Source organism: Glandiceps talaboti, chromosome 23, assembly GCF_964340395.1.
Source record: "Glandiceps talaboti chromosome 23, keGlaTala1.1, whole genome shotgun sequence".
Lineage (NCBI taxonomy): Eukaryota > Metazoa > Hemichordata > Enteropneusta > Spengelidae > Glandiceps > Glandiceps talaboti.
Genome location: NC_135571.1, coordinates 12,511,780 through 12,534,558, shown reverse-complemented (window position 1 = coordinate 12,534,558; position 22,779 = coordinate 12,511,780). Strand labels below are relative to the sequence as shown.

The following is a 22,779-nucleotide window of genomic DNA, read 5'->3' as shown; positions in this document are numbered from 1 at the left end:
GGCTTCCAAGATCTCTCTTTACTCTGAGAACCAGTCTATATAGCTTAGATATATCCATGGCTTCCAAGATCTCTCTTTACTCTGAGAACCATAGTCTGGAGCTATCCATGGCTTCTAATATCTCTCTTTACTCTGAGAACCAGTCTATATAGCTTAGATATATCCATGGCTTCAAATATCTCTCTTTACTCTGAGAACCATAGTCTGGAGCTATCCATGGCTTCCAAGATCTCTCTTTACTCTGAGAACCAGTCTATATAGCTTACATATATCCATGGCTTCCAAGATCTCTCTTTACTCTGAGAACCAGTCTATATAGCTTAGATATATCCATGGCTTCCAAGATCTCTCTTTACTTTACTCTGAGAACCATAGTCTAGAGCTATATCCATGGCTTCAAATATATCTCTTGACCCCATCTAGCTCAATAAAAAATCATGAACCAAAAGTTGTTCATGCAAATGAATAAACCATCAACTGCTATAATGATTTTGTAGTGTCCTGACCTGATAAATGTATTATATTTTGACATTACATAACTGCCCACAATAAACACTAACTCAATATTGGACATGATGTTAGTGACTTTGTGGATGGCTTTGTTTGAAGTTGAAATTTCATCTGAGCACCTCATGGAGCTAGACCTGAGAAAAGATTCAAAGCTACGGATAGCCTCTAGACTAAAATGAACTTAATATCTCTCCCAAATCAAGCTTTAGGCATCAGTTCTATTTAACCCCAAAATTTAAATGTAATGTTTGCTAAATAGTGGCTTGAAAAATAATAATGTTTTGCAATTAATTGGTGGTTTTGAAAAGGTTAACAAAATATAAACATGGGTAACACCAATTTAAAACAGAGATCACATTTCATCATTTGGGAATATACAAGCAAGGTCATCAGAAGTTCACTATGAACACTTCGGTATGCAGTGACGAGGATTGGGAAGAATGGTAGGGGAGAGGGGGAATGCTGCTGGTAAGCGAGGTGAAGCTGGTAAGAAAGATGGGAAATCTGGTTGGATTAAGGGAAGGAAATCAAAATATAGAAGGTAAAACATGTATTGGAGAGATGGGGAAATCTATAGCAAAGTGGGAAATCTGGTAGAGAAAAGGGTCGGCAGTCGGAGAGAGAGAGGAGAAACTTTGGTAACAGATCAGGGGAAATCTGATAAGAAAGGGAAAACCTGCATACATAGAACTACTACTCTACTAACTTTAGGAGAGAAAATGCGAAAAATTGCATTTTTTTTCTATTCATTGAAGATTTTCAGTTTTCTTTAAATATCATCTGCTTTAAATTCGAAAACAATAACCGTATAACTCAGTTTATTTGAGATAAAAAAAAGTTCATTGAACAAAAAATGTTTACTAAAGTAATGATTGTAAATAGTATTTTTGCTAAGGTTTGTGAACCCCAGTTGCAGAATGGAAGAAATCTATGGAAATTTGTTTTCCTATAAAACAGTTTTCTGTATATTTATAGCATGATTTTTGCAGGGAGCCATGGTAAAATCAGTGACTGGGGAAACAGGTAGATTTTATCTATAGATGCAGTAATAATATGCATTGAGTGGTATTTTTTATTTTTTATGGAAGGCAATGAATTTTTCTATTCTATAGTAGAGGTAAAAAAAAATGTGAAAGAATGAGATATGTTCGTGACAAGAAACACTTTGTTAATTAAAGTGGCCATATGGATGAGGATTGGGTATTTATTTTGGATTTTTTAATTTATAAAGTTTTATCATGGCTTCCTGCTTGAAAAATCATTGCAAAAAGCTTAAAAAACTGTGTAAAAAGTTTGTTATTGTATGTACAATAACAAACATTTTATACATTTAGTAATCTCTTGCAATTTATTGAGTTACAAACAAGGACTTGGCATATGATATGTTGTTTCATATTGATTTTACAAGTAGGAAGCCATGATAAAATTGTTTTATAAATTAAAAATCCAAAATAAATACCTAATTTTCATCCATATGGCCACTTTAAAGGAAACACCTTTTTAAGTTTTAGTATTGAAAGAAAAGATTCTATACAATAGTCCAAGCATATAGAGTTGCCCCCCCCCCCCCCCGAGAAGTGAAAAGAGCCAACCCTAATTGATTCCAGCTTTCACAGTTGTACATTTCAATAGTTGCATTTGTTGTATGGGATCGTAGGATCAAGCACAGTGCAGGATTGAGTTGGTGAGTTTAAACTTTCAAATTATCACAGACTTATTTTCAACTTGAAGTCCCAGATATTGTCAATGGGCTTATTTGATTCAGGTAATACTTGAAGAACTGCTTAACTAGAAGTGACAATTAAAGTTTCACGTCAATAGAGATGTTGACAGTTTGAAGTGTTTGTTGTATTGTGTGTTGACAGTCTTAGAGATTTAGTAGATACAGTGTGTGGGAAATCACTTCACCTGTTCACTGCCAGGGTTCACTGTACATGTGTAAGTTATGTCTGGGTAGTGGTGTGTACTGCCATTAAAGATCAGATTAGAATTAAAATTTAGGTGTACGTATCATGTATGGGACCTGTTCACTCTAAGCGTTCACTGTACATATGTAAGTTATGTCTATGTAGTCGTGTGTACAGTAAATGTCATTAAAGGTCGGGTTAGAATTAAAATTTAGGTGTACCTATCGTGTGTGGGAAATCACTTCACCTGTTCACTACCTAGGTTCACTATGTAAGTTATCTCTGTGTAGTGTTGTGTACGGTCATGAAAGGTCCAATTTGGATTAGAATTCAAATTTAGATGTATTGTCTAAGGGAAATCACTTCATGTGTTCACTATGCTTGTGCAAGTTATGTCTGTATAGTGTTGTCTACTGTCATTAAAGGTCCAATTTGGATTAGAATTCGAATTTAAGTTTGAAAAACTGTCTGGCAGTGCTATAGAAAGAGTTGGTTCTAAGAATAGTCCAATGTAATCTGTATGGCTCCACTTACAACATAACAGTGTGATGGCCTCTAGGACGGAAACATAGCCTGCTGGCCAGTATAACATTACATACATTGAAGAATAAGAATACAGAAACAATACAGTATAGTTTGCAAAGTTGAAAGCTCCTAGTGAATAATAAATAATAAGATTAATTTAATTTCTTTAAAAAGTGATTACACTGCATCTCAGCACTCTTTACAATACTCAGAATGGAAGAAAATGATAACAAATAACAATTTATGTGGTTAAAAATGAAAAAGAAAACATTACAAAGTAAACAAGGTTAAAAGGACAATAAAAAATTCTATAGTTAGTCATGTAGAATTCATTCTTCAGATACATTTCTTTAAAATGATAGATTTTATTTGTATTTATTTATTTATTTATTTATTTATTTATTTATTTATTTATTTATTTATTCATTTATTCATTTGTTTATGTATCATCATCATCATCATCCATCGACCACGGTCGAGATTGCAGATACTCTGACATGCCACCCTGGTTTATCCGCCATTGCTTCCTTCAGTTCATCCAAACTGAGTCCGCTGTCTCTGGAAATTGTATCTGGGTATGTGAGTGGTCTCATCCATTTAGTTGGGCATGGTAGTGTACAGAATAGGAATTGGTGGCTATTTAGTTATACAAGTCATATAGTGTAAGGCAAAGACAGCGATGTGTATAAAAAATTAACTGTAACTGTCTGTGCTCACTTTTTCAAAACTTTGAATGCAATTTATCTTGAATGATAACTTGTTGAAGTCTTTTCAGTTCAGTCGTAAAAGTTGACTGAAGTCAAAAGTTGAACATAAACCAAGACCCTTGCAATGTTGTCACTTGAACATGTGTGGTATATAAATGAACATGTATACTATTGAAGTTGAAGAGTTCAATTTTGATGAGTTTTACAAGCTTTGCCATGACCCCAAATCATATGACTTCATTCCGTGCATTGTTGGAACATCATAAAAGGAATCAGTTCGGGAATAGGGATAGGGTAAATCATAGCTATGGAGAGGTAACAATGGTGTTTGAAGAGTGGCGTGACTACTCAGTAGATTCACATCAAGCTAGGGAGTCATGGTTAGATTTATAATAAGACTCTCTAACTTAACCTGTATTAGTGTCAACCACAAATGACAACTGATACCCATGCAGTATTAAAAAGGCCAAACGTTTTGTTATATCAGAGTAAGCGTATAAAGAGATAAATATGTACAACAATAGTTTTAGAGACTGTGCACGTGCTCTACTTTTTAGTTTTACATACATACATACATACATACATACATACATACATACATACACACATACATACATACATACATACATACATACATACATACATACATACATACATACATACATACATACATACATACATACATAGACACACACACACAAACAAACAAACAAAAACAAACACACACACAGACACACACACAGACACACACAGACACACACACACACACACACACACACATGGCATGTTTACATGTGTAGACTTGTTGTGGTCATGTAACTTGTTGACTGGTTTTTAAAGTCTTTTCAATAAATTGTACTTAAGGCAATTAAGTGATTATGTGTATAACTGTCACAAGTCACAGTGTCAACAATGTGGTAGTACTTATTTGCAATTTAAATGTGATTATATCCAGGGATTACCTGTTTCATTGTTCAAATGTAAGGCAATCAATCAGTCTATTGTCATTGTGCATGCTATGACGACATCAATCATGAGTCTAATTAAAGGTGCTGTTGTTTTGTAGTTGTTGGAAAACATGCTGGCATTGTTTTGAGTTCCTGCTAATGAATTGACCAGAAAGAGATTAGATAATGGTATTATTGAACTTGAAGGTCATTGTGAGAAGTATACCTACTTGTCTCTGCCATACAGTTATAGTACATATGGTATTGTGTCAAGATTCTCAATACAGTTCTTATGACGCTGTAATATTTGAAGTTATACATTACAGCTAAAATAGGGAGTATTCGCAAGGAAACTGTACATACAACAATGTTCGACCAACTGTATCTCTTAGCCTGTCTCAAGCTGTGCTAAAACTACCTACGAGCAACAAGTTTCTCTATTGATCACAGTGTAATTTTTCATTCCCTGATGTTTAATTGTAAACAAATTGTTGATAAGACCAAGGTTGGTTAGTCACTACACAGATAATATGACACACATACACTCACTCACTTCATGCAGATGGTAAACAAACAACTCCAACGTTTGATGTTAAATCAGCAACTACAACTCAACATTACAACTTTGTTTATTATACCAGATTAGATATCCCACAATGTTGTTATCCTGAAGACTCTGGTGAAATGTACACTAATTAAACATCAGGGAGTGAAAGATTACACTGTGATCAATAGAGAAACTTGCTGTTATAGTGGGTAATTGTAGCACAGCGTGAGACAGGCTAAGAGATACAGTTGGTCAAACATTGTTGTAATATGTTGAATGATCGATGCTAATCATTAGGCAACTTGATGTTGTTGTTTTACTCTTCAGACAAGAGTACTTTTGATATGATGTCTTTTTTTATTGTTTATTTGAGTACATGTAACAAAACCCTGGGGAGTAGTTAATGGTACAAAACATAAAAGGAAAATAATAACAAAACTAATAAACTATGTAAAAGAAGCATTACATAACATAATAAAACTAATAAACTACAAAAGCTATTCAATGAAAAGAAAGAGAGGAATAATGTCTGGTAATTAGACAGATTTATAGAGATGTATATTTGATTATGTATTGCAATTATTTTGTAGGTGGTGGTATCTCTGTATATTGCTTAATGTGATATATTTGTCAAGTGCAAATATACATATTGTAATTATAATTAAATACTGCAGGATTGTGATACAGCAGGGGATAGTTTTGTTTATGTTCTTTCAGATTTTTACATTCCCCTCAATAACAATCATGCTGTGTTCGTCAGTAAAAGTGTTGTTATCTATCAATGAAACTTTCCTCAATAACAATCATGCTGTGTTCAGCAGTAAAGGTGTTGTTATCTATCAAGTAAAATAACAACCTAAACTTGTAAAATGTTCAACTTGTGATTGGGTAAAGGATCCTGCTGTGTTTGTTGTCCCTCTGCTATTGTTAGTCTAGAATTGCATTATGTTTATATTTGCATTACAAATATGTTTCATGAGAGAAACAAGAAAGCAACATATCTTTTTTTAAAAAAACGTGTCTCAAGAGTGAAATACCAAAACAACTACATTTCTCTTGTAATTGTATCATTGTTAAAAACATCTTGTCTCATGGTTGAAACACCAGGGTACCTCATTTCTCCTGTAATTGTATCGTTGTTAAAAACATCATGTCTCGTGAGTGAAATGCCAAGGCAACTTATTGCTCCTGTACATTTGTGTTAAAAACATCTTGTCTTATGAGTGAAACACCATGGCTACTTCATTTCTCCTGTAATTGTATCTTTGTGTTAAAAAACACTCTCGTGAGTGAAACACCATGGCTACTTCATTTCTCCTGTAATTGTATCTTTGTGTCAAAAAACACGCTTGTGAGTGAAACACCAAGGCAACTTTATTTTTCCTGTAATTGTATCTTTGTGTTAAAAACACTTTCGTGAGTGAAACACCATGGCAACTTCATTTCTCCTGTAATTGTATCTTTGTGTCAAAAAACATGCTTGTGAGTGAAACACCAAGGCAACTTCATTTCTCCTGTAATTGTATGTGTTAAAAACATCTTGTCTCCTGAATGAAACACCAAGGCTACTTCATTTCTCCTGTACTAAAGTACAAGTAACCTGTACCAAAATGTATTGTTAGACCCCAGACAATGATAGTGACTGGATTAGTGTTAGCAGCATAATAGAACTACGTCAGCAGGATGATACAGGTGATTATGACTAAGCTTCTTACATGATTCTCCACCTGTGAGAGTTTGCAGAATTGTAAGATCCCTGTAGCTGTACAATTTGATGAATTGTAATGTAACTTGAATTGTTACAAAGAGTGACTGTATTTGAAGTCTAGCGCAAAGACCATTGATACTTTCAATGTTAGGAAAGACTGCAGACACTTTCAGTGTTCTACAATGTAACAGTTCAATTGCTACAAAATGACCAGAGATTGCTATAAAATGACAAGAGATTGCTACAAAATGACCAGAGACTGCAGACACTTTTGATGATTTACAATTTAACAGTTAAATAGCTACAAAAAAACCCTTCCCCTTCCCCAATGAACATTCACAAGTGCGCCATCGCCACATTTATATATGATGTAAACCATGATGAGAGCTGTAGCGCGTCACCCCACTATGAGTGATACAAAGTGAAAATATGATGGTAAACATGAATTTCCAACCTTATGAACCTGTTTTAATACTGAGACGATGGTAAGCACATCAAAATACTAACCGTAAACCCAGCACTGTAGAAGTAAATTTTAATCAACTTATCAACATCTCAGTAGTAAATACAGAACCTGCTTGAAGTGAAAGCGAGAAAGACAGCAGACATTTGCAATGTGTGCAAAGTAATTGTTGCGGTTGTGTTATGTTATGATATGTTATGGAATGTTATGTTATGTTACTCAAAGACATTGTATTCTAAATTCAAAGTCTATAGCAAAACTGGAGACAATTTCAATGTTTGGCAGTCTTTCTACTGCTCCTGCAAACCATACATGCTAACAGGTCTGCAATCAAAAGAATAAAGCCATGACTGAGTATAGTATCACGGTCAATAGAAAGCTACAAACCGGATGTGCAAACATTGCGACACCATTGTAGGAAAAGAAGACACACATTCATTTACATATTGAATTGAAACATGTACAGAGTACAGTAGATTGGTTAGGGACGATCTCACAATGTCACACAACCTTAATAAGTGAACTTTGTGAGTTTAGGAGAGGGTCTGGCGGCAATGTGATTGCTGAACTTCATTTTCACACTTCTAACCAAATTTAGACAAAAACTGTTCACTCCTTCAATGATAACAGCTTTGGTTATTACTATTGAGATGTTGATAAGTTGATAAAAATGTACTTCTAGTGTGAGATATGGTGCTGAGTTTCTGGTAGTATTTTAATGTGTTTACAATCATGTTTTTATATTACATTGATCGTAGTGATGTGACCGCTACAGTTTTTATCATAGTTAACATATGTAAACGTTTGATGTCGCACTTGTGAGCGTTCATTTAGGGGAGGGGAGGTTTTTTTTAACCTAAATGAATGATATCCATTTATTGAGTTTGTGCGATATTGTGCAATCATCCCTTAGGTATGAATGGATGTACTACTCTACTATACCTGTGACATAATTACATACAATATATCTTTAAGTACTTTCTCTTACTTTATTTGTTTGTAATTTTACTTTTTGGTATTTTTAATGTATATATTGTATATTTTTATCTCGACACTGTGTGAGAAGAGCCTTTGGCTCAACAGTCTATCGAGTTTAAATAAAGTCAGCCAAAAAAAGAGTACTTTCTCACCAGTATAGTACAAACAGATTTCTTCTTTCACTGCAGGTTTCATAAAGTCCTAATGAAAAAAGTTGTCTGGTTCCGGTTACCCAACCCCACCTAGTTTTTCACGCCGACCCTAAACTTTTGTTTGCGTATTCGAGAAAAAATAAAATAAAATCGCGAAAATTGTGAAGTCTCATGAGAAATAGTGGATGCAGAAACTGAGATCAACTTAAAAATATAAATCTGTTCTTCCATTCTGTAATGGCTGTACATCTGATGAGAAGAAACCAATAACACAGAGACCATTTTGAAAACAACGGAAAACATAACTACCTGAACTAGACACTCACGGATGAAAAAAAATTTTTTTTAAATAAAATAAAATTCTAAAATTGAATGTCATCGGAACCACACAATTTTTTTTTTTTTTTTTTACGCCTAAGCAGTTTATGATATAAGTCCAGGACACATAGGCTACTGAATATCCTATTTTGACTTAGAAGGTGGTAGTCTGTCAGTGTTTGACCAATGGAAAATCAAAGCTGAAAGTGAAACAGTTCACGTGGGTATAACATCTAATTGGGAAGTGTAGAAGTTAAATTTGAGCCGTGTCACAATTGTTTGGTGAATCTCATACTAGGAGTCAGCAACTCTGAATTAATTACGTTCAAAGTAGGTCAAATATTATGAAGATTAACACCTGTAAAATACATGCACTACTTGATTATTTCAGTGATGTGGCAATGATTGGTAAGATCTTGTTTGTAACTTTTATCAGGTTTCTAATTATTGTCACACTTGTATCAGATTAGGATTGTACCATCAAAGTCACCTAGTGTCATTAGAAACAGTATTTTTAGTTTGTTGAATTGTCAACTGGTGGTCAATTTCAATTTTGGTCAAAATCACTAATATTGACAGATTTTGGTAAAAAAAGACTGTGTTTACTGTCAATAGGTGGTCAATTTCAATTAGGCAGTTTTAGGATAAATAGATTGATCACATGACGTTCACTAACTTGATATGCATTACAGTTATCAATACACCACAATGACAATTAGAGAATGCTTCAGTGAGCATGTTCACTGCCCTTTTGTCACTACTCCTGCATAAGTTCTCACCACAAAAGACAACGTTTATCTAATTCAGTGAATGCATTTGGAAGTCAACAGCCCATAATAAGCCTGCTCAGAGGGGTTGTGCAGAAACTCACTCTCATAACTAGGTGTCGCAGGGTATTAAGTTCTGACTATAGTACAGCGAAATCCCAAGAGATCACCATAAGTTGTAAGTTTTTATTACTTTTCTGTGTATAATAATTTAGTTTGAAGTTCTGGCTATGTCATACACAAGTAGTTTTAGTACTTTTGTGCTGTACAAAATCTGTGTCCTGTAATTATGTCTCTTCCTTGTCATACGGTAAAAAATTTCCAAATGCCACACTTCAAAATCTCCACAAATCACCACACACACGTTGGTTTAACTTTCCTGTGTACATACTTGAGTGTGAAATACTGGTTGCACAGACAGACAGAAAGTAGGTTAACGTACAATTGTATTCTTTTGCTGTCACTTTCTTGTTGACTATTTGCATAAGAGATTTGTGCCATGAGTACAGGGCCTTATACTTGTTGGATTGTAGGCATGGACTGTGTCTTTGCTCAGGGTTGGGAACCCAACCTGTAAACTGTCACAATTTCCTACATCACTTTTCACTTTTCCGTTGCATGTTTACACATGAGATTTGTATCGGTAAATTGGGCTGGTGTGGTGAGTACAGGTACCTAACTATTGTACATTGTATACTAAGGCATGTACTGTGTCTTTGCTCAGGGTTGGGAACCCAACCTGTAAACTGTCACAATTTCCTACATCCCTTTTCACTTTTTTTTTGCGTGTTTACACATGAGATTTGTACCAATATAGGGCTGGCATGGTGAGTACAGGTACCTAACTATTATACATGTATTGATGGTGTTCTGGTGAATTGCTTGAGTACTCAGGTAGATTTCTCTCAAAAAACACTGATGGCCATTCATGTCTGACCTAATTATGTATGTTTGTTTCTTGAATTGAATCAAAATTTAGAACTGACCTAGTTGAACATGTTCAGGTGGTTCTTCCTGTTCAGGGCTCAAAATTAACTTTTTTAGTTGGTAGTCACTTTGACTTTTGTTTATTTTACCAAGCCACTGTTATTGACTACAAAGTAAGCAATATCAAACATGCCAGCCGTATCTAATCACATGTAGCTTTAGAGTCCAGCGCTCACACTACATCGCCAGCTTGTCAGCAGGCCTTCCATACATACAGTGGGTTGGCGTCCCCAGGATTTTCATGGTAGTCAAGGATGACTACCATTTTTCGAACTTGGTAGTCATTTTGGAAAAACTAGTAGTGAATTGACGCGAGACTATCGCTAATTTTGAGCCCTGCTTGTTACTGGTATTGTTGATCTCGTTCTTGATTTATGGTACTGTAGAGTAGAATTTATAAACTCTTTCATTTTCAGAGTTTCCCTTCTGGGCAACATAAATAATATATACAGCGTTGTATTCATCTCAGACAGAAAGCCATCAATGCATTCAATCGAGTTCATCCATCGTAGCCTAATTACACAGTCAAGTGATATTTTTCTGAATGTGTTTATTAACCACAACAAGGAAAATATGAAGTGGAAAGTTACTAAGAACTGAATAATGACAAATACATTTCATATGAGGATTGTTGTTGTTGTTGTTGTTGTTGTTGTTGTTGTTGTTGGTGTTGGTGTTGGTGTTGGTGTTGTTGTTGTTGTTGTTGTTGTTGTTGTTGGTGGTGGTGGTGGTGGTGGTGGTGGTGGTGGTGGTGGTGGTGGGTTCAACCTTGCTCAGATTTGCATGACTGAGTTTTATTATGCATTAAGTAGGTCAAAGGAAAATTCAATTGAGATTTCATTCTGCCACAAGTTCAGTGTGAAACCAGTGTTTTTGCTAAGGTTAGGGAACCCCGGTAACGGGAAGAGAGAGTTTAGTAAAACTGGCACATTTCCAATGGATTATTCATAATTTCTGGTGGGAACCCTGATAAAATAACTTGGGAACTCAGGTAGATTTTACCTGCTTACAAAACACTGGTATATAGGGAACTCAGGTGAAATGACCAGGGAACTCAGGTAGGGTTTACCTGCTTACCACCACCCTTAACAAAAATGTATACTGGAAACATATACTTCCATGTATGTGCCTTTCCAATGACCCAATTCTCTGCAACCACTAATAGAACACTTCAAGAAAAGTACAACTGCCAACATCAGACTGTGGACAAAATGAACCTGTCACAAACGGGGAAAGTAAACAAATGAATTGGATTAATAACACTTGGCTCAGCATGTTGGAACAGCAGAGACTTGTATTACATGCTGTGCCAAGTGTTATTAATCCAATTCAGTTGTCTGCTTTCCCTGTTTGTAACAGGTCTGTTTGTCCATGGTCTGATGTCTGAAGTAGCACTTTCTTAAGAGTGATGAAAAAGATGTCCCCTCCTGAATTGATTCAAACTATAAACTGATTCAGGTAAAAAGGTTGAAACCAATTTCTGTCCCCACAAGAAAACTGAGCTATAGATTTGAATCAATTCACATCTGATTTTGCATGTGTCAGTTTTGAACCATTTGACGTTGAATCGTTTCAGTTCATCAGGGGGTGGTTTTGAAGTTATTCAACCAAGTCAGTTCAAACTGTTTTTAGTGCATGTAGAGATAAAAAAAAAGTTTGATTGTGTTTCAAACAGATTCAACAGGTCTAATAAAGAGACATACATAAATGATGTCATAGACTGATAGTACAGCCACAATATAATTTATATATCTGTACTACTGCACTAGTTAAATGTCCATTATGATGTTTTATTTACCATACAGTTCAAAGGTGTCATAAATTGTGATTAACACACACACAACAGTGTATTTTATTTGATTATGCAACCATAAAATACTCTGAACAGAAAGATTAAGGTGGCTACCTGTCTTGACAGACTGCAATGGACAGAGCAAGTTTGGATTTAAATTATGTAACCATAAAATACTCTGAACAGAAAGATTAAGGTGGCTACCTGTCTTGAAATGTGACAGGTATATACAGACCGCAGTTGGTAGAGCAAGTTTTGGATTTAAATTATGCAACCATAAAATACTCGTAACACTGTCACAGAAAGATTAAGGTGGCTACCTGTCTTGAAATGTGACAGGTATATACAGACCACAGTTGGCAGAGCAAGTTTTGGATTTAAATTAAGTAACCATAGCACACTTTCAGCGAAAGATTATTAGATGGCTACCTGTCTTGAAAGGTGGGACAGGTCACAGTTGGCAGAGCAAGTTTTGGATTTTAAATTAAGTAACCATAGCACTCTTTCAGTGAAAGATTATTAGGTGGCTACCTGTCTTGAAAAGTGGGACAGGTCACAGTTGGCAGAGCAAGTTTTGGATTTTAAATTAAGTAATCATAGAACACTTTCAGCGAAATATTATTAGGTGGCTACCTGTCTTGAAAGGTGGGACAGGTCACAGTTGGCAGAGCAAGTGTGGATTTTAAATTAAGTAATCATAAAACACTTTCAGCGAAAAATTATTAGGTGGCTACCTGTCTTGAAATGTGACACAAATTGCAATGGACAGAGTAAGTTTTGGATTTCTGTTGATAATGTTTCAGTTAGAGAACTCTCCTAACTTCATTTAAGTAAATATGTTCGTCCATTTCCCTTCTTAAAACATCTTCCAGTATCTATAAATATTTTGATAGGTTTTTGATATGATGGCATGTTTTTGGACTTTTGCCATATATATAGTCTAGAGCTTGATTCTTGAGAAGGTGAAGCTTTATCGTAATAAATATGGTTGGCTCCACAAAACCACACCTCTTATCTCAGCCCAAAATATTTTTAAAACTACTTTTCAAGTGAAAAAATAGACTTTATTGTTATTATTATTATTATCTTTACATAAGTTTTTGAAACAAGAATCGGGTCAAGGTAGTTTTGAAAGAAAGAAAGTGAATTGTAGGAATTAAGTTAAATGACAAATGATTAGCACTTCTTAGTGAGACAAAATCAGGGCTTGAAATTATCGTTTTTCTTTGGTAGTCCTAGCGGGCTACCAGTTTCAGAAATTAGTAGCCCAAGTATTGTGACCTGTAGTCCCATATTCCTGAACTGAAAACAGATTTCCTCTATTGGAAATATATGTATTATTAAAATACTTTCATGTCCATAAATCTTCCATCCTCATCACGTAATCAGTGGTAACCTGAGTGGGCTACCAGCTGCAAATTATGGTAGCCCTATGAGCAGAATTGGTAGTCTGTGGGCATGGGACTACTGTTAATTTCAAGCCCTGAAAATGATTGGTTCTTTATAAGTTGATATCCATCTAGGACCTATAGGTTAAACACAGGCTATGAAGCAAATGAATGGGTTCAAGGAACTTTTAAAAAAAAAAGTCACTTCTTGGGGAGACAAAATCCATGTAACGGTTGAACACATTCTTAAAAGTAAACTTTCCCATACATCTGTGACCTTTTAAGTTGACCCACAGACAACATGGGCTTTCAACATGTCTGTGAGAGTAAAAACAAGTTTTGAACTGTGTTGACATACTCAGTCTAGTTAATGAATACAAAGTGGTTCCTGGTCTAGTAAAATGGTTAGGCCAACTAAAAAAAGTTGTTTGGTTCCGGTTACCCAACCCCACCTAGTTTTTCACGCCGACCCTAAACTTTTTTTTACGTATTCAAGAAAAATAGTAATAACATCATGAAAATCATGAAGTCTCGCAAGAAATAGTGGGTGCGGAAACTGACATCAACTTAAAAAGACAAAATAAAACTTCTTCCAATCTGTAATTGCTGTATATCCGATAGGAAGAAATAAACAACACAGAGACCATTTGGAAAGGAATGTATTATAAAATAAAATAAAAAATCTACCTACCCCACGTATTTTAAAATTGAATGTAATCATAACCAAACATTTTTTTTCTTATGCCTAAGGCCAAAAAAAAAAAAGAATTGTTTCTGGTCAGGACATTTTGTCTAAAGTGGTGCGACAATTTTTTTTTTATTCTCAACAAACCTGTCACTCAGTCTACTATTTATGGCAGTTATTTTTATTTTTATTTAGTACTTTAGAGCAAGTGTGTAAGTGGGGCAGATGTCATTTGCTTGTTCATGATTGGCTCTACAGTTGTCTTCACTGAAATAGGGAGGGTTATTTTTGTGTTTCCTCCCCGGATCTGCAGACTTCATGGGCTGGACATACAAACAAAAAAAGACCGATGTGAGGGTATTTAAGTCATGAGTGCACTGACCACAAACAATTCTTTCCCCTTTTTTGCTTATCCATTATACATTCAATTGTTCTCTTTCAAAACAAGGTTTATGGTGTCGGCCCATTTAGGAATGGACTTGCAGGCATCAATTTATAAAAAAATAGTGTTTGAAATTCTTGTAACATTTTTGGGATCTTACAGCTGAGTGTACTTGTTTGTTTGTTTGTTTGTTTGTTTGTTTGTTTGTTTATTTTACAAATCTTATCTATTTGTATTAATGTGAGATAGCCTTCTATTGAAAGAAAAAGGTTATGGTAGAATGTCCCTCAGAGACCACTTTCCCTGTAAATTTAAAGACCACTTAAAATCTCTCCAAACCACAGGGTAAAGGACAAATGATCAATTTTGTACTCGCGATTTTCCAGATTTCTAATATTAGTTTCTGTATATTTCAAATAAAGTTTTAAATACTGTTTCCTCTCACTGTTTTTTTTCTATTTCCTACCTGATATCAATGTCTTATCTGAGTTTATCAGCTTTGCATTAATTAGTAGCTTGCTAAGACAAACTCACTATTTGTCCAAATTAACGCATTATGCCATGAGTGTAAACATGCAAACTGCAATATAGAAGCTTGTTATTATTATTATTATTATTATTATTATTATTATTATTATTATTATTATTATTATAAAATATCTTTATTCAGGGTAAAACTCAATAAGCGTTACAAACAACGCAAAGCGTTGCAGGGTCGGCTTCTTTCCATTGAGGCCCTCATACATCAAATCGACAATCACGCAAAAGTGCACTTGATATTAACAGATCACAGCTTTGCCTTAGCAATTCAGTCAAATTGTAAGAATGTAGTAGAAACAACACTTTATAGCTAAGAAGGATATCACATTACTAGTTATGTTAACCCCTTTATACCAAACACATTTCCCCTGAAAATTACGCAAGTAACATTGTCATTTCACTTTAACATTTTTTTGGCTGATTGTAGGATCAGTTAAGAACAGAGGGATATAAAGATAAATTGATTGACAAGTTGTTGAAAGTCAGGAAATAAAACTGACCAAAAAAGTGAGATTTCGTCATTTTTTGCTGATTTCTTTATGTATGTTAGGAATAGACTGGGTCAGAGAGTGTGTATGATAGGTGAATGGTCAATAACTGTAAATTACAAAAAAAACTCACTAAAAGCCTGATTTATGTCAGTGAAGGGATCCCCTTGGTGTTTAAGGTATCGCATTTCAAAAAGATCATGGTAATAGGGTAAAGAAACAGTGGTTCCTTTGTGCTCAGTATTGTGATCTATAATCTGACCAGCCATTTGCATATTACAGTCTCCATGCACTGCTACCTGCAATAGAATCCTACCACCTAGGTTTGTTATAAAAAATAACGACTGTTTGATTACTTGGTCAACACCACAACTTCTACTCTATGCTCTACATATACATTACTATATGCACATGTGAGAATAAGCCAACCTTCTTGTTCTATTTTGACCTGCTAGCATGAAGTAATATGCTGTTTCAGGTACTGAGAATAAGTCAACCGTTTTGGTCTATTTTGACCCTCTAGCATGAAGTAAAATGCTATTACAGGTACTGAGAATAAGCCAACCTTCTTGTTCTATTTTGACCTGCTAGCATGAAGTAATATATGCTGTTTCAGGTACTGAGAATAAGTCAACCGTTTTAGTCTATTATGACCCTCTAGCATGAAGTAAAATGCTATTACAGGTATCCAGAATTGGCAGGTTTCCAAGCATAGCTGTAGCCTATAAAAGTACAAACCTGGAAATATTCGGTAAAGTCATATTTTTGGTAATTTCACAGAGGAGAGGAGAACACAAAATTTTTATTATGCTGTCATTGAGATGGGTTTTTTTTAATAACCACATTCTGTATGTTGTAGTAGATCCATTCTTGTCCCAAACGAAAATATTGACTTTGATGTTGCTAGATTACTAGTATTGTTCCAAGACCAAGTTTGTTTCCACATTTACTACAGCACTGATAGATATTGTTGAAGTTACACTAAAACTTACTGAGATAATATCAACACTTGCCACCTTGTCTAGAAATACTAGTCCAAGATATTTATAAAATTGACAGATATTACTGCTAAGATATCAATAACTTTATCCTACCAGTATAGTATGCCCTCTTAAAGCCAATTTGACATGTCATTGACACAACAAATGTTGGTGTTCCCCTATCTCTTACTATGTTCCCCTATCTCTTACTATGTGGTACACTGTGTGCCAATTTGACACGCCACTGACACACACAATTTCTAGTATTATGCACCAAAATTTGGTGTTCCCCTATCCCTTACAATGTGGTACAACTGTGTCCTCTAAGCCAATTTGACACACACCACTGACGCACACAATTTCTAGTGACACACCAAAATTTGGTGTTCCCCTATCCCTTACAATGTGGTACAACTGTGTCCTCTAAGCCAATTTGACACACACCACTGACGCACACAATTTCTAGTGACACACCAAAATTTGGTGTTCACCTATCTCTTACTATGTGGTGACTCACAATAAATCCTAGTTTTTCACATTTTGACTCACAACAACAAAATTTAGCACACTGCATCCTATCAGGCACTACTTTGAACATTGTGTAAACAAATGTTATCAGTTGTAGATTGACATATGCTTATTCAAACACAAAATAGATGTGTATATATCTCTAAAAAGTAAGTCAATGGTATGCCCCAGCTAAGTAAGTTTGACTCCTATTGATAAAATGGTCCATTCCTTTGTTGATATTTACCATGAATTTACAGTGAATTTATATGGGGTAGGAAGCCATTGAGGCTTTTAAAGACCCCTTACTGTTCTGAGGTGGTTATAACTGATGAATTAGCAATAACCCTTTCTGGTAAACTATTCCAAATGTCTACGACACCTTGACTGAAAAAATATTTATGTATATCCAATCTGGATCTGTCCTTAAATAATTTCAAGCTGTGTCCTCTTGTTGTCGAAGTAGAAACGTTGAAAAACACAACTGGAGTGTGCCCATGGAAAAGTTTATACACTTCCAGCAAATATGGTTGTAGGTAGCTGATTAGAATGGACAGCAAATAATGGGGTTAATGAAGGATGATTCAGGTCATTACAGTAATGCATTTTTCTTCCACCACAACTACCCTACACTTTAAAACACAATGAATTTCTAGGGTTAAGAGGTTGGAGAGGTGACTTGAATGTACTATTTTTGAACCATGGGAGAGTCCTGAAAAAAAAAAATCATTTCTACTGATCGAGAGCAGGGAACAATTGCTTGAATTCATTAGTTTTGCATCACAGAGATCTAATAAAAGACATACTCATTTAACTAAATTGCAAAGTAATAACACGTTTGGGTGACACAGTTAAAATTTGTCTGGCGGAGTTGTAGAAAAAGTTACAGAAGACTGTAACCCTTCATTTTTTTTCAGGAGTCTCCCATGGTTCAAAAATAGTACATTCAAGTCACCTCTCCAACCTCTTAACCCTAGAAAGCTGTGATTCATTGTGTTTTAAAGTGTAGGGTAGTTGTGGTGGAAGAAAAACGCATTACTGTAATGACCTGAATCATCCTTCATTAACCCCATTATTTGCTGTCCATTCTAATCAGCTACCTACAACCATATTTGCTGGAAGTGTATAAACTTTTCCATGGGCACTCTCCAGTTGTGTTTTTCAACTCATTCTTTGGGTGTCACAGATAAGATATATCTGAGTGCCTGGGATCCAATCATGGGCCTTTAAAATCAAACGAGGCATGCACTTCAGTTGTTATAAAGTATTGATGATTTTACAGTCTGTCAATGCAGGTACTGTATATAATTACTTATGTACCAGAGATTACTTGCACTGTCGCACACTCATACCAGTAGTGGTATTTTCACTGCAGTGCAATATCAAAAACATTATTACATACCTGCATGCAAATGATATGCAAATGAGGATGCGATGGTTCGTTGTACAGGAAAGCACTCAATTGCAAAGTATCAGTTTTACTGAAATTTGTTATTTCAGATAAACTTATGTAATAATAACAGAACCCCATGTGATGTGAGTTCCAGTGTGGGTACTCAGGAGTATTTGCACTCATGATTGTAGTGTTTTCTGCTGCACTTTCACTTTGCTACACTCATGAAAGTACGGGCGCACTACAAGCACTCATACTTATACCCCAAGTACATCACACTTCACACTTGCACGCCATAGGACTCTGTCATATTAAAACTTGGCATAGCTTATTTAGACTTATTGTAAACAGATCGTCATTTACTAGTATTGACAGAAGACAATGATATATGAAATATTGATAACTGATTTATAGTGTCAACGTCAGGTATATGAAAACTTGATGTGACTTATGTAGGATTCACAAATCATTATTTAGTGATTTACAAGTAGTTTTGACAGAAGACAATGATATATGAAATATTGATAACTGATTTATAGTGTCAACGTCAGGTATATGAAAACTTGATGTGACTTATGTAGGATTCACAAATCATTATTTAGTGATTTACAAGTAGTTTTGACAGAAGACAATGATATATGAAATATTGATAACTGATTTACAGTGTCAACGTCAGGTATATGAAAACTTGGTTTGACTTAGTAATACTTGACAGTACTTCAACAGATCATTATTATTTAGTGATTTACAAGTGACAGAAGACAATGATACTACATATCTTCCATAGAAACAGTCAAGTATCACCGGAGTGTTTGCTAGTCTTTAAGATACAGACATGCATGTCACGCTATCAGCCAGCATTTAAACCTGATAGGGCTGAACAACACAGACATATCTTACAGTCTAGAGTGCTTACGTGACAAGTCAGTTGTTTTATTATATAATGTGGTCTGTTATATTTATCTTTGTACAGGGCATTTCAAAAATTATTTTCAAAATTTCTCAGGTTCTATATCATATTTTGGGGTCACATTTCAACTCATTCCAGAATCGTAAATTATGTCGCCAGTCAGTCATGTTTAGTATGTAATATTTTTCAGTTTGATTCTTAGATAGAACATTTTCGATATTATTTTAAAAAATTCTACCTCCATCTCAACTTCATGTCAATAATTGATTAAAAGCACAAATATCACTCATCATGAAAAAATTAAAATTGTTATTAAAAAAAAGAGAACATTTTTTGTCAGCAATGACTTTAAAAATGTGTAATAGAAATTAAAGTGTTTTCTTCTTGGTGCAAGGACTAAAGATATAATGTTACATTAAAAACTTATATGATTTCTTACTTAAGTATTATCGACATCAGCCAATGACTTCAAAATGACTATTTGTTGTCAACAATACATATAAAAGTTGTGTTTAAAAAAATCAGTTTGATATTTGATATTTTTCGTTTGTTTAGTAATTATACTATAAAATGTATAATAATTACATTATGAACATATATATACCAGAATTACTACAGGACTAAAGCAGTTGAGAACAATCAGTGAATTCAAAGAGAACTTTTTCTTGTCAACAATAATGTATCAAATTACATTTGTATAACTAAAAATAGAACTATTGTTGTTGTTGTTGTTGTTGTTGTTGTTGTTGTTGTTGTTGTTGTTGTTTGGCAGTGAAGGGAATAAAGTAAAATGTTACACAATGAATTCATATTCGATTTCTTTCTCAACTAATCGACAATAACCAGTGACTTCAAAGTGGAACTATTGTAGTTGTTGTTGTTGTTGTTGTTGTTGTTGTTGTTGTTGTTTGGCAGTGAAAGGATTAAAGTAAAATGTTACACTATGAATTCATAGTATTCGATTTCTTTCTCAACTAATCGACATCAACCAGTGACTTCAAAGTGAACATTCCATGTCAACAATAAAGTATAAACGTTTTTCATAAAAATAGAACTCTGATATTTGTCTTTTGTTGGGTAGTAAAAGGAATAAAGTTATAATATAATATTACGATATGAAGTCATATCCGATTTACTACAGAACCAAAAGCAATTGACATCAACCAGTGACTTCTAACCTTTGACCTTCGGTTCCTTGAAAAGAAAGACTCAGATTTGAATGTTAAGTATTAGTAAACATACAAATCAGACTAGTCTAGTCAAGGACACTGTGTGTGTGTGTCACTTAAGTTTTATGATTGGTACTTCAGTTGGCCTTTAAATGTGTTCGTAGATACACTGGGTCTCAGGACAGGACAGGACACTGTGTGTGTGTCACTTAAAGTTTTATGATTGGTACTTCAGTTGACCTTTAAATGTGTTCATAGACACACTGGGTCTCAGGACAGGACACTGTGTGTGTCACTAAGTTTTGTGACTGTTACGGAGTTGTCCTTTAGATATCTCTAGACACACACTGGGATATCAGATCTCAGGACATATTGTCAGCATTGCAGTGGTAAGTACATGATGAGGTCTACTTTAATTTCTACAGATTTATAACCAGTTTTTCTCATTGTTTGATTTATAGTGGACTCTAAGCCTTCTCATGTCTGGGTTCATCAATCATAGTAAAGATACTGTAGACATTTGTAATGTTCAATCTAAATAAATTTGAATCCTTCAAATTCTGACACCCTATAGTTGAGGTATAATTACATTTAGGTAGAGTTACAGAAACCAATAATAATAATATTCTTTATTTATTTATACTTCATAGTTCTTTAAGTATATAAACTCTCATCTCCCAAGAAGTCTAGTGAGGTCATCCCTCATGGGTTTAGTGTTAATGCAGGAGGAAACCAGAGTACCTGGGGAAAACCTGCTTTGTTTGGTAGAGTCAAACTGAATGACACTCTTCTTACTTTCAGTGTGGTAAATTTAATCAAACCCTGAATGGGTTTGAACCCCGACCACAGTTGTAACAGGCAAGTGGTTTAACCACTCGGCCACCAACAACCCCTCCAAGTCCTTAAAAGTATCAGAAGTTAGTATTTAATATAATACATGTACACGCACTCTAGTATTCTGGTATGTATAAACTCTAAACAAGAACCTGATAATTCGCCATACTTACTTTTAAAATTATGGATGATTTTTATAGGAAATTTATATTTTTACCGCTGTTCTAATGATTGAGGTTATTAAAACTTTAGATTCTAACTATTAAAAACATAATTTATACCCCAGCAGAGATTTTATAATTGTTATAATTACTTCATTATCTGCAGATATTTGTCCCTAAACTGAACTGAACTGAACTGATGTTATTATGATGAACAAATGTTAGACTGTACACAAGAGAATGACATTGACACATACTAAGGTTGATCGTCAATATTTGCTAAAAATGTTTGTTTTGTGCAGGAAGTAGTAGTATTCAAATAAAGTTCTACACAAGTTTTCAAGTTTAACCTTCTCTCTGCGGGTGGGTGGGGAGGGGGGGGTATTTCTTTGTAAACGTATAAGTACAAATTCTGATGAATAATAAATAATAATAATTTTATTGTTTAAAGACCATTACACAAGACATGTCTCAACGGTCTGTGCATAACAAATAACAAAATTTAAAAACATGATTCAGAGAGAAAAAAAAACAAGAAAAAAAATGTAAACATAAAGCCAAGAATAGGAAGGAAAACATTCTTTTTGAATTTTGTAATAGAAATAATGCCACTGTTACAATACAGTTGAGACTTGAACTATTCATTGTGAGAATAAGCCAAGGTTAACGTGTTTGCTATTGTGAGATAGGGTATAGTTTACTTGCGGTCACCATTGTCTGTAGCAGTTGGGTAAGACTTTTATTAATGTTTACAGTTACTGATAAAGTATTCATAGAATGTGAGATGGTAACGGCAGTAATGTAGGATTAGTAAAGAACAAACTAGACATATATACTATAATATAGTCTTTGTTTACTTATACCCTGAATTATTATTATAATAATAACTGAGTCAGTGATTAGGAATTATCATTTTAGACTATCGAGTCATTGACGTTTCTATCCCCCCCCCCACACACACACAACACCACCACCACCCCCACCCCCCACCCCCCCCCACACACACACACACACACACACCACCACACAAAAAA

General features: G+C 34.6%; 1 protein-coding gene across 4 annotated transcripts in view; it reads left to right on the top strand.

Annotated features, from left to right (window-relative positions):
* LOC144452865 (excitatory amino acid transporter-like) overlaps nucleotides 1-22,779 on the top strand; it is a 127,665-nt gene that overhangs the window by 85,292 nt on the left and 19,594 nt on the right. The window contains exon 1 of one of the 4 annotated variants that reach the window (XM_078144055.1): nucleotides 2,121-2,194. The exons of 1 other annotated variant lie outside the window; for it this stretch is intronic. The gene's annotated coding sequence lies outside the window, so the exon portion shown is untranslated. Of the gene's footprint in view, nucleotides 1-2,120; nucleotides 2,195-9,596; nucleotides 9,708-20,858; nucleotides 21,140-22,779 lie in introns of those variants that run through there. 2 more of the 4 variants (XM_078144057.1, XM_078144056.1) reach the window with 2 other exon arrangements.